The sequence below is a fragment of the Pan troglodytes genome, chromosome 22 (genome assembly GCF_028858775.2).
Source record: "Pan troglodytes isolate AG18354 chromosome 22, NHGRI_mPanTro3-v2.0_pri, whole genome shotgun sequence".
NCBI lineage: Eukaryota > Metazoa > Chordata > Mammalia > Primates > Hominidae > Pan > Pan troglodytes.
In genome coordinates, this window is record NC_072420.2 from 8,533,214 (window position 1) to 8,549,008 (window position 15,795).

A 15,795-nucleotide genomic window follows, 5' to 3' on the forward strand; every position below is an offset into this window, starting at 1 on the left:
TTCATGTTTATACTGATTCTGTGTAAATATTGACATGTTTATACAGATTCTGTGTAATTATTGACATGTTTATACAGATACCGTGTAAATATTTACAGGTTTTTAAAGATTCTGTGTAAATATTTACTGGTTTTTACAGATTCTTTGTAAATATTTACATGTTTATACAGATTCTGTGTAAATATTGACATGTTTATACAGATTTTGTGTAAATATTTACATGTTTATAGAGATTCTGTGTGAATATTTAAATGTTTATACAGATTCTGTGTAAATATTTACATGTTTATACAGATTCTGTGTAAATATTTACATGTTTATACAGATTCTGCGTAAATATTTACATGTTTATATTGATTCTGTCTAAATATTTACATGTTTATACAGATTCGGTGTAAATATTTGCATGCTCGAACAGATTCTGTGTAAATATTTACATGTTTATACAAATTCTGTGTAAATATTTACATGTTTATACAGATTCTGTGTAAATATTTTCATGTTTATGCAGATTCTGTGTAAATATTGACATGTTTATACAGATTCTGTGTAAATATTTACATGTTCATAGAGATTCTGTGTAAATATTGACATGTTCATACAGATTCTGTGTAAATATTTACATGTTTATACAGATTCTGTGTAAATATTGACATGCTTATACAGATTCTGTGTAAATATTTACATGTTTATAGAGATTCTGTGTGAATATTTACATTTTTATACAGATTCTGTGTAAATATTTACATGTTTATACAGATTCTGTGTAAATATTTACATATTTATACAGATTCTGTGTAAATATTTACATGTTTATAAAGATTCTGTTTAAATATTAACATGTTTATACAGATTCTGTGTAAATATTTTCATGTTCATACACATTCTGTGTAAATATTGACATGTTTATACAGATCCTTTGTAAATATTGACATGTTTATACAGATTCTGTGTAAATATTTACAGGATTTAAAGATTCTGTGTAAATATTTGCTGGTTTTTACAGATTCTGTGTAAATATTTACATGTTTATATACATTCTGTGTAAATATTTACATGTTCATACACATTCTGTAGAAATATTTACATGTTTACACAGATTGTGTGTTAATATTTACATGTTTATACTGATTCTGTGTTAATATTTACATGTTTACACAGATTCTTTGTAATTATTTTCATGTTTATACAGATTCTGTGTAAATATTTACATGTTTTTACAGATTCTGGTAAATATTTACATGTTTATAGAGTTTCTGTGTAAATATTTACATATTTATTCAGATTCTGTGTAAACATTTACAATTTCATACAGATTCAGTGTAAATATTTACATGTTCATACAGATCCTGTGTAAATATTTACATGTATATACAGAGTCTGTGTAAACATTTACATGTTCATACAGATTCTGTGTAAATATTTATGTTTATACTGATTCTGTCTAAATATTTACATGTTTATACACATTCAGTGTAAATATTTACATGCTCGAACAGATTCTGTGTAAATATTTACATGTTTATACAGATTCTGTGTAAATATTGACATGTTCATACAGATTCTGTGTAAATATTTACATGTTTATACACATTCTGTGTAAATATTTACATGTTCACACATACTGTGAAAATATTTACATGTTTATACAGATTCTGTGTAAATATTTACATGTTTATACAGATTCTGTGTAAATATTTACATGTTTATACAGATTCTGTGTAAAAATTTACATTTTTATACAGATTCTGTGTAAATATTTACAGGTTTTTACAGATTCTGTGTAAATCTTTACATGATCATACAGATTCTGTGTACATATTTACATCTTTATACTGATTCTTTGTAAATGTTTACATTTCCATACAGATTCTTTGTAAAAATTAAGATGTTCATACAGATTCTGTGTAAGTATTTACATGTTTGTACAGATTCTGTGTAAATATTTACATGTTTATACACATTCTGTGTAAATATTTACATGTTCACACATACTGTGTATATATTTACATGTTTATACAGATTCTGTGTAAATATTTACATGTTTATACAGATTCTGTGTAAATATTTACATGTTTATACAGATTCTGTGTAAAAATTTACATTTTTATACAGTTTCTGTGTAAATATTTACATGTTTATACAGATTCTGTGTAAATATTTACATGTTCATACAGATTCTGTGTAAATATTTACAGGTTTATACAGATTCTGTGTAAATATTTACATGTTTATACAGATTCTGTGTAAATATTTACAGGTTTATGCAGATTCTGTGTAAATATTTTCATGTTTATGCAGATTCGGTGTAAATATTGACATGTTTATACAGATTCTGTGTAAATATTTACATTTTCATACAGATTCTGTGTAAATATTGACATGTTCATACAGATTCTGTGTAAATATTGACATGTTTATACAGATTCTGTGTAAATATTGACATGTTTATACAGATTCTGTGTAAATATTTACATGTGTGTACAGATTCTGTGTAAATATTGACATGTTTATACAGATTCTGTGTAAATATTTACATGTTTATAGAGATTCTGTGTGAATATTTACATTTTTATACAGATTCTGTGTAAATATTTACATGTTTATACAGATTCTGTATAAATATTTACATATTTAAAGAGATTCTGTGTAAATATTTAAAAGTTTATAAAGATTCTGTGTAAATATTAACATGTTTATACAGATTCTGTGTAAATATTTTCATGTTCATACATATTCTGTGTAAATATTGACATGTTTATACAGATTCTTTGTAAATATTGACATGTTTATACAGATTCTGTGTAAATATTTACAGGATTTAAAGATTCTGTGTAAATATTTGCTGGTTTTTACAGATTCTGTGTAAATATTTACATGTTTATATACATTCTGTGTAAATATTTACATGTTCATACACATTCTGTAGAAATATTTACATGTTTACACAGATTGTGTGTTAATATTTACATGTTTATACTGATTCTGTGTTAATATTTACATGTTCACACAGATTCTTTGTAATTATTTTCATGTTTATACAGATTCTGTGTAAATATTTACATGTTTTTACAGATTCTGGTAAATATTTACATGTTTATAGAGTTTCTGTGTAAATATTTACATATTTATTCAGATACTGTGTAAACATTTACAATTTCATACAGATTCAGTGTAAATATTTACATGTTCATACAGATCCTGTGTAAATATTTACATGTATATACAGAGTCTGTGTAAACATTTACATGTTCATACAGATTCTGTGTAAATATTTATGTTTATACTGATTCTGTCTAAATATTTACATGTTTATACACATTCAGTGTAAATATTTACATGCTCGAACAGATTCTGTGTAAATATTTACATGTTTATACAGATTCTGTGTAAATATTTACATGTTCATACAGATTCTGTGTAAATATTTACAGGATTTAAAGATTCTGTGTAAATATTTACTGGTTTTTACAGATTCTGTGTAAATATTTACATGTTTATACACATTCTGTGTAAATATTTACATGTTCACACATACTGTGAAAATATTTACATGTTTATACAGATTCTGTGTAAATATTTACATGTTTATACAGATTCTGTGTAAATATTTACATGTTTATAGAGATTCTGTGTAAAAATTTACATTTTTATACAGATTCTGTGTAAATATTTACAGGTTTTTACAGATTCTGTGTAAATCTTTACATGATCATACAGATTCTGTGTACATATTTACATCTTTATAATGATTCTTTGTAAATGTTTACATTTCCATACAGATTCTTTGTAAAAATTAAGATGTTCATACAGATTCTGTGTAAGTATTTACATGTTTGTACAGATTCTGTGTAAATATTTACATGTTTATACACATTCTGTGTAAATATTTACATGTTCACACATACTGTGTATATATTTACATGTTTATAGAGATTCTGTGTAAATATTTACATGTTTATACAGATTCTGTGTAAATATTTACATGTTTATACAGATTCTGTGTAAAAATTTACATTTTTATACAGATTCTGTGTACATATTTACATGTTTATACAGATTCTGTGTAAATATTTACATGTTCATACAGATTCTGTGTAAATATTTACAGGTTTATACAGATTCTGTGTAAATATTTACATGTTCATACAGATTCTGTGTAAATATTTACATGTTTATGCAGATTCTGTGTAAATATTTTCATGTTTATGCAGATTCGGTGTAAATATTGACATGTTTATACAGATTCTGTGTAAATATTTACATGTTCATACAGATTCTGTGTAAATATTGACATGTTCATACAGATTCTGTGTAAATATTGACATGTTTATACAGATTCTCTGTAAATATTGACATGTTTATACAGATTCTGTGTAAATATTTACATGTGTATACAGATTCTGTGTAAATATTGACATGTTTATACAGATTCTGTGTAAATATTTACATGTTTATAGAGATTCTGTGTGAATATTTACATTTTTATACAGATTCTGTGTAAATATTTACATGTTTATACAGATTCTGTATAAATATTTACATATTTATACAGATTCTGTGTAAATATTTACAAGTTTATAAAGATTCTGTGTAAATATTAACATGTTTATACAGATTCTGTGTAAATATTTTCATGTTCATACATATTCTGTGTAAATATTGACATGTTTATACAGATTCTTTGTAAATATTGACATGTTTATACAGATTCTGTGTAAATATTTACAGGATTTAAAGATTCTGTGTAAATATTTGCTGGTTTTTACAGATTCTGTGTAAATATTTACATGTTTATATACATTCTGTGTAAATATTTACATGTTCATACACATTCTGTAGAAATATTTACATGTTTACACAGATTGTGTGTAAATATTTACATGTTTATACTGATTCTGTGTTAATATTTACATGTTTACACAGATTCTTTGTAATTATTTTCATGTTTATACAGATTCTGTGTAAATATTTACATGTTTTTACAGATTCTGGTAAATATTTACATGTTTATAGAGTTTCTGTGTAAATATTTACATGTTTATTCTGATTCTGTGTAAACATTTACAATTTCATACAGATTCAGTGTAAATATTTACATGTTCATACTGATCCTGTGTAAATATTTACAAGTATATACAGAGTCTGTGTAAACATTTACATGTTCATACAGATTCTGTGTAAGTATTTACACGTTCATACAGATTCTCTGTAAATATTTACATGTTCATACAGATTCTGTGTAAATATTTACATGTTCATACAGATTCTGTGTAAATATTTACAGGTATATACAGATTCTGTGTAAATATTTACTGGTTTTTACAGATTCTGTGTAAATATTTACATGTTTACGCAGATTCTGTGTAAATATTGACATGTTTATACAGATTCTGTGTCAATATTTACATGTTAATACAGATTCTGTGTAAATATTTACATGTTTATACAGATTCTGTGTAAATATTGACATGTTTATACAGATTCTATTTAAATATTTACATGTTTATACAGATTCTGTGTAAATATTGACATGTTAATACAGAGTCTGTGTAAATATTGACATGTTAATACAGAGTCTGTGTGAATATTTACATGTTTATACAGATTCTGTGTAAATATTTACATGTTTATACAGATTCTGTGTGAATATTTACATGTTTATACATATTCCGTGTAAATATTTACATTTTTATACAGATTCTTTGTAAATATTCACATATTTATACAGATTCTGTGTAAATATTTACACGTTTATAAAGATTCTGTGTAAATATTTACATGTTTATAAAAATTCTGTGTAAATATTAACATGTTTATACAGATTCTGTGTAAATATTTTCATGTTTATACTGATTCTGTGTAAATATTGACATGTTTATACAGATTCTGTGTAATTATTGACATGTTTATACAGATACTGTGTAAATATTTACAGGTTTTTAAAGATTCTGTGTAAATATTTACTGGTTTTTACAGATTCTTTGTAAATATTTACATGTTTATACAGATTCTGTGTAAATATTGACATGTTTATACAGATTCTGTGTAAATATTTACATGTTTATAGAGATTCTGTGTGAATATTTACATGTTTATACAGATTCTGTGTAAATATTTACATGTTTATACAGATTCTGTGTAAATATTTACATGTTTATACAGATTCTGTGTAAATATTTACATGTTTATACTGATTCTGCCTAATATTTACATGTTTATACAGATTCGGTGTAAATATTTACATGCTCGAACAGATTTTGTGTAAATATTTACATGTTTATACAGATTCTGTGTAAATATTGACATGTTTATACAGATTCTGTGTAAATATTTACAGGATTTAAAGATTCTGTGTAAATATTTACTGGTTTTTACAGATTCTGTGTAAATATTTACATGTTTATACACATTCTGTGTAAATATTTACATGTTCACACATACTGTGTATATATTTACATGTTTATAGAGATTCTGTGTAAATATTTACATGTTTATACAGATTCTGTGAAAATATTTACATGTTTATACAGATTCTGTGTAAAAATTTACATTTTTATACAGATTCTGTGTAAATATTTACATGTTTATACAGATTCTGTGTAAATATTTACATGTTCATACAGATTCTGTGTAAATATTTACAGGTTTATACAGATTCTGTGTAAATATTTACATGTTTATACAGATTCTGTGTAAATATTTACATGTTTATACAGATTCTGTGTAAATATTTTCATGTTTATGCAGATTCTGTGTAAATATTGACATGTTTATACAGATTCTGTGTAAATATTTACATGTTCATACAGATTCTGTGTAAATATTGACATGTTCATACAGATTCTGTGTAAATATTTACATGTTCACACAGATTCTTTGTAATTATTTTCATGTTTATACAGATTCTGTGTAAATATTTACATGTTTTTACAGATTGTGGTAAATATTTACATGTTTATAGAGTTTCTGTGTAAATATTTACATATTTATTCAGATTCTCTGTAAACATTTACAATTTCATACAGATTCAGTGTAAATATTTACATGTTCATACAGATCCTGTGTAAATATTTACAAGTATATACAGAGTCTGTGTAAACATTTACAAGTTCATACAGATTCTGTGTAAATATTTACGTTTATACTGATTCTGTCTAAATATTTACATGTTTATACAGATTCAGTGTAAATATTTACATGCTCGAACAGATTCTGTGTAAATATTTACATGTTTATACAGATTCAGTGTAAATATTGACATGTTCATACAGATTCTGTGTAAATATTTACAGGATTTAAAGATTCTGTGTAAATATTTACTGGTTTTTACAGATTCTGTGTAAATATTTACATGTTTATACACATTCTGTGTAAATATTTACATGTTCACACATACTGTGAAAATATTTACATGTTTATACAGATTCTGTGTAAATATTTACATGTTTATACAGATTCTGTGTAAATATTTACATGTTTATACAGATTCTGTGTAAAAATTTACATTTTTATACAGATTCTGTGTAAATATTTACATGTTTTTACAGATTCTGTGTAAATCTTTACATGATCATACAGATTCTGTGTACATATTTACATCTTTATACTGATTCTTTGTAAATGTTTACATTTCCATACAGATTCTTTGTAAAAATTAAGATGTTCATACAGATTCTGTGTAAATATTTACATGTTTGTACAGATTCTGTGTAAATATTTACATGTTTATACACATTCTGTGTAAATATTTACATGTTCACACATACTGTGTATATATTTACATGTTTATAGAGATTCTGTGTAAATATTTACATGTTTATACAGATGCTGTGTAAATATTTTCATGTTTATGCAGATTCGGTGTAAATATTGACATGTTTATACAGATTCTGTGTAAATATTTACATGTTTACGCAGATTCTGTGTAAATATTGACATGTTTATACAGATTCTGTGTCAATATTTACATGTTCATACAGATTCTGTGTAAATATTTACATGTTTATACAGATTCTTTGTAAATATTTACATGTTTATACAGATTCTTTCTAAATATTTACATGTTTATACAGATTCTGTGTAAATATTTACAAGTTTATACAGATTATGTGTAAATATCTACATGTTTATACAGATTCTGTGTAAATATTTACAAGTTTATACAGATTCTGTGTAAATATTTACATGTTTATACTGATTCTGTCTAAATATTTACATGTTTATAAAGATTCGGTGTAAATATTTACATGCTCGAACAGATTCTGTGTAAATATTTACATGTTTATACTGATTCTGAGTAAATATTGACATGTTAATACTGAGTCTGTGTAAATATTTACATGTTTACACAGATTCTGTGTAAATATTTACATGTTTATACAGATTCTGTGTGAATATTTACATGTTTATACATATTCTGTGTAAATATTTACATTTTTATACAGATTCTTTGTAAATATTCACATATTTATACAGATTCTGTGTAAATATATACATGTTTATAAAGATTCTTTGTAAATATTTACATGTTTATAAAAATTCTGTGTAAATATTAACGTGTTTATACAGATTCTGTGTAAATATTTTCATGTTTATACTGATTCTGTGTAAATATTGACATGTTTATACAGATTCTGTGTAAATATTTACATGTTCATACAGATTCTGTGTAAATATTCACATGTTCATACAGATTCTGTGTAAATATTTACATGTTTATACAGATTCTGTGTAAATATTGACATGTTTATACAGATTCTGTGTAAATATTTACATGTTTATAGACATTCTGTGTGAATATTTACATTTTTATACAGATTCTGTGAAAATATTTACATGTTTATACAGATTCTGTGTAAATATTTAAATATTTATACAGATTCTGTGTAAATATTTACATGTTTATAAAGATTCTGTTTAAATATTAACATGTTTATACAGATTCTGTGTAAATATTTTCATGTTTATACTGATTCTGTGTAAATATTGACATGTTTATACAGATTCTGTGTAATTATTGACATGTTTATACAGATACTGTGTAAATATTTACAGGTTTTTAAAAATTCTGTGTAAATATTTACTGGTTTTTACAGATTCTTTGTAAATATTTACATGTTTATACAGATTCTGTGTAAATATTGACATGTGTATAGAGATTCTGTGTAAATATTTACATGTTTATAGAGATTCTGTGTGAATATTTACATTTTTATACAGATTCTGTGTAAATATTTACATGTTTATACAGATTCTGTGTAAATATTTACATATTTATACAGCTTCTGTGTAAATATTTACATATTTATACAGATTCTTTGTAAATATTTACAAGTTTATAAAGATTCTGTGTAAATATTAACATGTTTACACAGATTCTGTGTAAATATTTTCATGTTCATACATATTCTGTGTAAATATTGACATGTTTATACAGATTCTTTGTAAATATTGACATGTTTATACAGATTCTATGTAAATATTTACAGGATTTAAAGATTCTGTGTAAATATTTGCTGGTTTTTACAGATTCTGTGTAAATATTTACATGTTTATATACATTCTGTGTAAATATTTACATGTTCATACACATTCTGTAGAAATATTTACATGTTTACACAGATTGTGTGTAAATATTTACATGTTTATACTGATTCTGTGTTAATATTTACATGTTTACACAGATTCTTTGTAATTATTTTCATGTTTATACAGATTCTGTGTAAATATTTACATGTTTTTACAGATTCTGGTAAATACTTACATGTTTATAGAGTTTCTGTGTAAATATTTACATGTTGATTCAGATTCTGTGTAAACATTTACAATTTCATACAGATTCAGTGTAAATATTTACATGTTCATACTGATCCTGTGTAAATATTTACAAGTATATACAGAGTCTGTGTAAACATTTACATGTTCATACAGATTCTGTGTAAATATTTACACGTTCATACAGATTTTCTGTAAATATTTACATGTTCATACAGATTCTGTGTAAATATTTACATGTTCATACAGATTTTGTGTAAATATTTACAGGTATATACAGATTCTGTGTAAATATTTACTGGTTTTTACAGATTCTGTGTAAATATTTACATGTTTACGCAGATTCTGTGTAAATATTGACATGTTTATACAGATTCTGTGTCAATATTTACATGTTCATACAGATTCTGTGTAAATATTTACATGTTTATACAGATTCTGTGTAAATATTTACATGTTTATACAGATTCTGTGTAAATATTTACATGTTTATACAGATTCTGTGTAAATATTTACATGTTTATAGACATTCTGTGTGAATATTTACATTTTTATACAGATTCTGTGTAAATATTTACATGTTTATACAGATTCTGTGTAAATATTTAAATATTTATACAGATTCTGTGTAAATATTTACATGTTTATAAAGATTCTGTTTAAATATTAACATGTTTATACAGATTCTGTGTAAATATTTTCATGTTTATACTGATTCTGTGTAAATATTGACATGTTTATACAGATTCTGTGTAATTATTGACATGTTTATACAGATACTGTGTAAATATTTACAGGTTTTTAAAGATTCTGTGTAAATATTTACTGGTTTTTACAGATTCTTTGTAAATATTTACATATTTATACAGATTCTGTGTAAATATTGACATGTGTATACAGATTCTGTGTAAATATTTACATGTTTATAGAGATTCTGTGTGAATATTTACATGTTTATACAGATTCTGTGTAAATATTTACATGTTTATACAGATTCTGTGTAAATACTTACATGTTTATACAGATTCTGTGTAAATATTTACATGTTTATACTGATTCTGTCTAAATATTTACATGTTTATACAGATTCGGTGTAAATATTTACATGTTTATACAGATTCTGTGTAAATATTTACAGGATTTAAATATTCTGTGTAAATATTTACTGGTTTTTACAGATTCTGTGTAAATATTTACATGTTTATACACATTCTGTGTAAATATTTACATGTTCACACATACTGTGTATATATTTACATGTTTATAGAGATTCTGTGTAAATATTTACATGTTTATACAGATTCTGTGAAAATATTTACATGTTTATACAGATTCTGTGTAAAAATTTACATTTTTATACAGATTCTGTGTAAATATTTACATGTTTATACAGATTCTGTGTAAATATTTACATGTTCATACAGATTCTGTGTAAATATTTACAGGTTTACAGATTCTGTGTAAATATTTACATGTTTATACAGATTCTGTGTAAATATTTACATGTTTATACAGATTCTGTGTAAATATTTACATGTTTACGCAGATTCTGTGTAAATATTGACATGTTTATACAGATTCTGTGTCAATATTTACATGTTCATACAGATTCTGTGTAAATATTTACATGTTTATACAGATTCTTTGTAAATATTTACATGTTTATACAGATTCTTTCTAAATATTTACATGTTTATACAGATTCTGTGTAAATATTTACAAGTTTATACAGATTATGTGTAAATATCTACATGTTTATACAGATTCTGTGTAAATATTTACAAGTTTATACAGATTCTGTGTAAATATTTACATGTTTATATTGATTCTGTCTAAATATTTACATGTTTATAAAGATTCGGTGTAAATATTTACATGCTCGAACAGATTCTGTGTAAATATTTACATGTTTATACTGATTCTGAGTAAATATTGACATGTTAATACTGAGTCTGTGTAAATATTTACATGTTTACACAGATTCTGTGTAAATATTTACATGTTTATACAGATTCTGTGTGAATATTTACATGTTTATACATATTCTGTGTAAATATTTACATTTTTATACAGATTCTTTGTAAATATTCACATATTTATACAGATTCTGTGTAAATATATACATGTTTATAAAGATTCTTTGTAAATATTTACATGTTTATAAAAATTCTGTGTAAATATTAACGTGTTTATACAGATTCTGTGTAAATATTTTCATGTTTATACTGATTCTGTGTAAATATTGACATGTTTATACAGATTCTGTGTGAATATTTACATGTTCATACAGATTCTGTGTAAATATTCACATGTTCATACAGATTCTGTGTAAATATTTACATGTTTATACAGATTCTGTGTAAATATTGACATGTTTATACAGATTCTGTGTAAATATTTACATGTTTATAGACATTCTGTGTGAATATTTACATTTTTATACAGATTCTGTGTAAATATTTACATGTTTATACAGATTCTGTGTAAATATTTAAATATTTATACAGATTCTGTGTAAATATTTACATGTTTATAAAGATTCTGTTTAAATATTAACATGTTTATACAGATTCTGTGTAAATATTTTCATGTTTATACTGATTCTGTGTAAATATTGACATGTTTATACAGATTCTGTGTAATTATTGACATGTTTATACAGATACTGTGTAAATATTTACAGGTTTTTAAAAATTCTGTGTAAATATTTACTGGTTTTTACAGATTCTTTGTAAATATTTACATGTTTATACAGATTCTGTGTAAATATTGACATGTGTATACAGATTCTGTGTAAATATTTACATGTTTATAGAGATTCTGTGTGAATATTTACATGTTTATACAGATTCTGTGTAAATATTTACATGTTTATACAGATTCTGTGTAAATATTTACATGTTTATACAGATTCTGTGTAAATATTTACATATTTATACTGATTCTGTCTAAATATTTACATGTTTATACAGATTCGGTGTAAATATTGACATGTTTATACAGATTCTGTGTAAATATTTACAGGATTTAAAGATTCTGTGTAAATATTTACTGGTTTTTACAGATTCTGTGTAAATATTTACATGTTTATACACATTCTGTGTAAATATTTACATGTTCACACATACTGTGTATATATTTACATGTTTATAGAGATTCTGTGTAAATATTTACATGTTTATACAGATTCTGTGAAAATATTTACATGTTTATACAGATTCTGTGTAAAAATTTACATTTTTATACAGATTCTGTGTAAATATTTACATGTTTATACAGATTCTGTGTAAATATTTACATGTTCATACAGATTCTGTGTAAATATTTACAGGTTTACAGATTCTGTGTAAATATTTACATGTTTATACAGATTCTGTGTAAATATTTACATGTTTATACAGATTCTGTGTAAATATTTTCATGTTTATGCAGATTCTGTGTAAATATTGACATGTTTATACAGATTCTGTGTAAATATTTACATGTTCATACAGATTCTGTGTAAATATTGACATGTTCATACAGATTCTGTGTAAATATTTACATGTTTATACAGATTCTGTGTAAATATTGACATGTTTATACAGATTCTGTGTAAATATTTACATGTTTATAGAGATTCTGTGTGAATATTTACATTTTTATACAGATTCTGTGTAAATATTTACATGTTTATACAGATTCTGTGTAAATATTTACATATTTATACAGATTCTGTGTAAATATTTACATGTTTATAAAGATTCTGTTTAAATATTAACATGTTTATACAGATTCTGTGTAAATATTTTCATGTTCATACTCATTCTGTGTAAATATTGACATGTTTATACAGATTCTTTGTAAATATTGACATGTTTATACAGATTCTGTGTAAATATTTACAGGATTTAAAGATTCTGTGTAAATATTTGCTGGTTTTTACAGATTCTGTGTAAATATTTACATGTTTATACAGATTCTGTGTAAATATTTACATGTTTATACAGATTCTGTGTAAATATTTACATGTTTATTCAGATTCTTTGTGAATATTTACATGTTTATACATATTCTGTGTAAATATTTACATTTTTATACAGATTCTTTGTAAATATTTACATATTTATACAGATTCTGTGTAAATATTTACATGTTTATAAAGATTCTGTGTAAATATTTACATGTTTATAAAAATTCTGTGTAAATATTAACATGTTTATACAGATTCTTTGTAAATATTTACATGTTTATACAGATTCTGTGTAAATATTGACATGTTAATACAGATTCAGTGTAAATATTTACATGTTTATACAGATTCTGTGTAAATATTGACATGTTCATACAGATTCTGTGTAAATATTTACAGGATTTAAAGATTCTGTGTAAATATTTACTGGTTTTTACAGATTCTGTGTAAATATTTACATGTTTATACACATTCTGTGTAAATATTTACATGTTCACACATACTGTGAAAATATTTACATGTTTATACAGATTCTGTGTAAATATTTACATGTTTATACAGATTCTCTGTAAATATTTACATGTTTATACAGATTCTGTGTAAAAATTTACATTTTTATACAGATTCTGTGTAAATATTTACATGTTTACACAGATTCTGTGTAAATATTTACATGTTCATACAGATTCTGTGTAAATATTTACAGGTTTATACAGATTCTGTGTAAATATTTACATGTTTACACAGATTCTGTGTAAATATTTACATGTTTATACAGATTCTGTGTAAATATTTTCATGTTTATGCAGATTCTGTGTAAATATTGACATGTTTATACAGATTCTGTGTAAATGTTTACATGTTCATACAGATTCTGTGTAAATATTGACATGTTCATACAGATTCTGTGTAAATATTTACATGTTTATACAGATTCTTTGTAAATATTGACATGTTTATACAGATTCTGTGTAAATATTTACATGTTTATAGAGATTCTGTGTGAATATTTACATTTTTATACAGATTCTGTGTAAATATTTACATGTTTATACAGATTCTGTGTAAATATTTACATATTTATACCGATTCTGTGTAAATATTTACATGTTTATAAAGATTCTGTTTAAATATTAACATGTTTATACAGACTCTGTGTAAATATTTTCATGTTCATACACATTCTGTGTAAATATTGACATGTTTATACAGATTCTTTGTAAATATTGACATGTTTATACAGATTCTGTGTAAATATTTACAGGATTTAAAGATTCTGTGTAAATATTTGCTGGTTTTTACAGATTCTGTGTAAATATTCACATGTTTATATACATTCTGTGTAAATATTTACATGTTCATACACATTCTGTAGAAATATTTACATGTTTACACAGATTGTGTGTAAATATTTACATGTTTATTATGATTCTGTGTTAATATTTACATGTTCTCACAGATTCTTTGTAATTATTTTCATATTTATACAGATTCTGTGTAAATATTTACATGTTTTTACAGATTCTGGTAAATATTTACATGTTTATAGAGTTTCTGTGTAAATATTTACATGTTTATTCAGATTCTGTGTAAACATTTACAATTTCATACAGATTCAGTGTAAATATTTACATGTTCATACTGATCCTGTGTAAATATTTACAAGTATATACATAGTCTGTGTAAACATTTACATGTTCATACAGATTCTGTGTAAATATTTACACTTTCATACAGATTCTCTGTAAATATTTACATGTTCATACAGATTCTGTGTAAATATTTACATGTTCATACAGATTCTGTGTAAATATTTACAGGTATATACAGATTCTGTGTAAATATTTACTGGTTTTTACAGATTCTGTGTAAATATTTACATGTTTACGCAGATTCTGTGTAAATATTGACATGTTTATACAGATTCTGTGTAAATATTTACATGTTCATATAGATTCTGTGTAAATATTGACATGTTCATACAGATTCTGTGTAAATATTTACATGTTTATACAGATTCTGTGTAAATATTGACATGTTTATACAGATTCTGTGTAAATATTTAC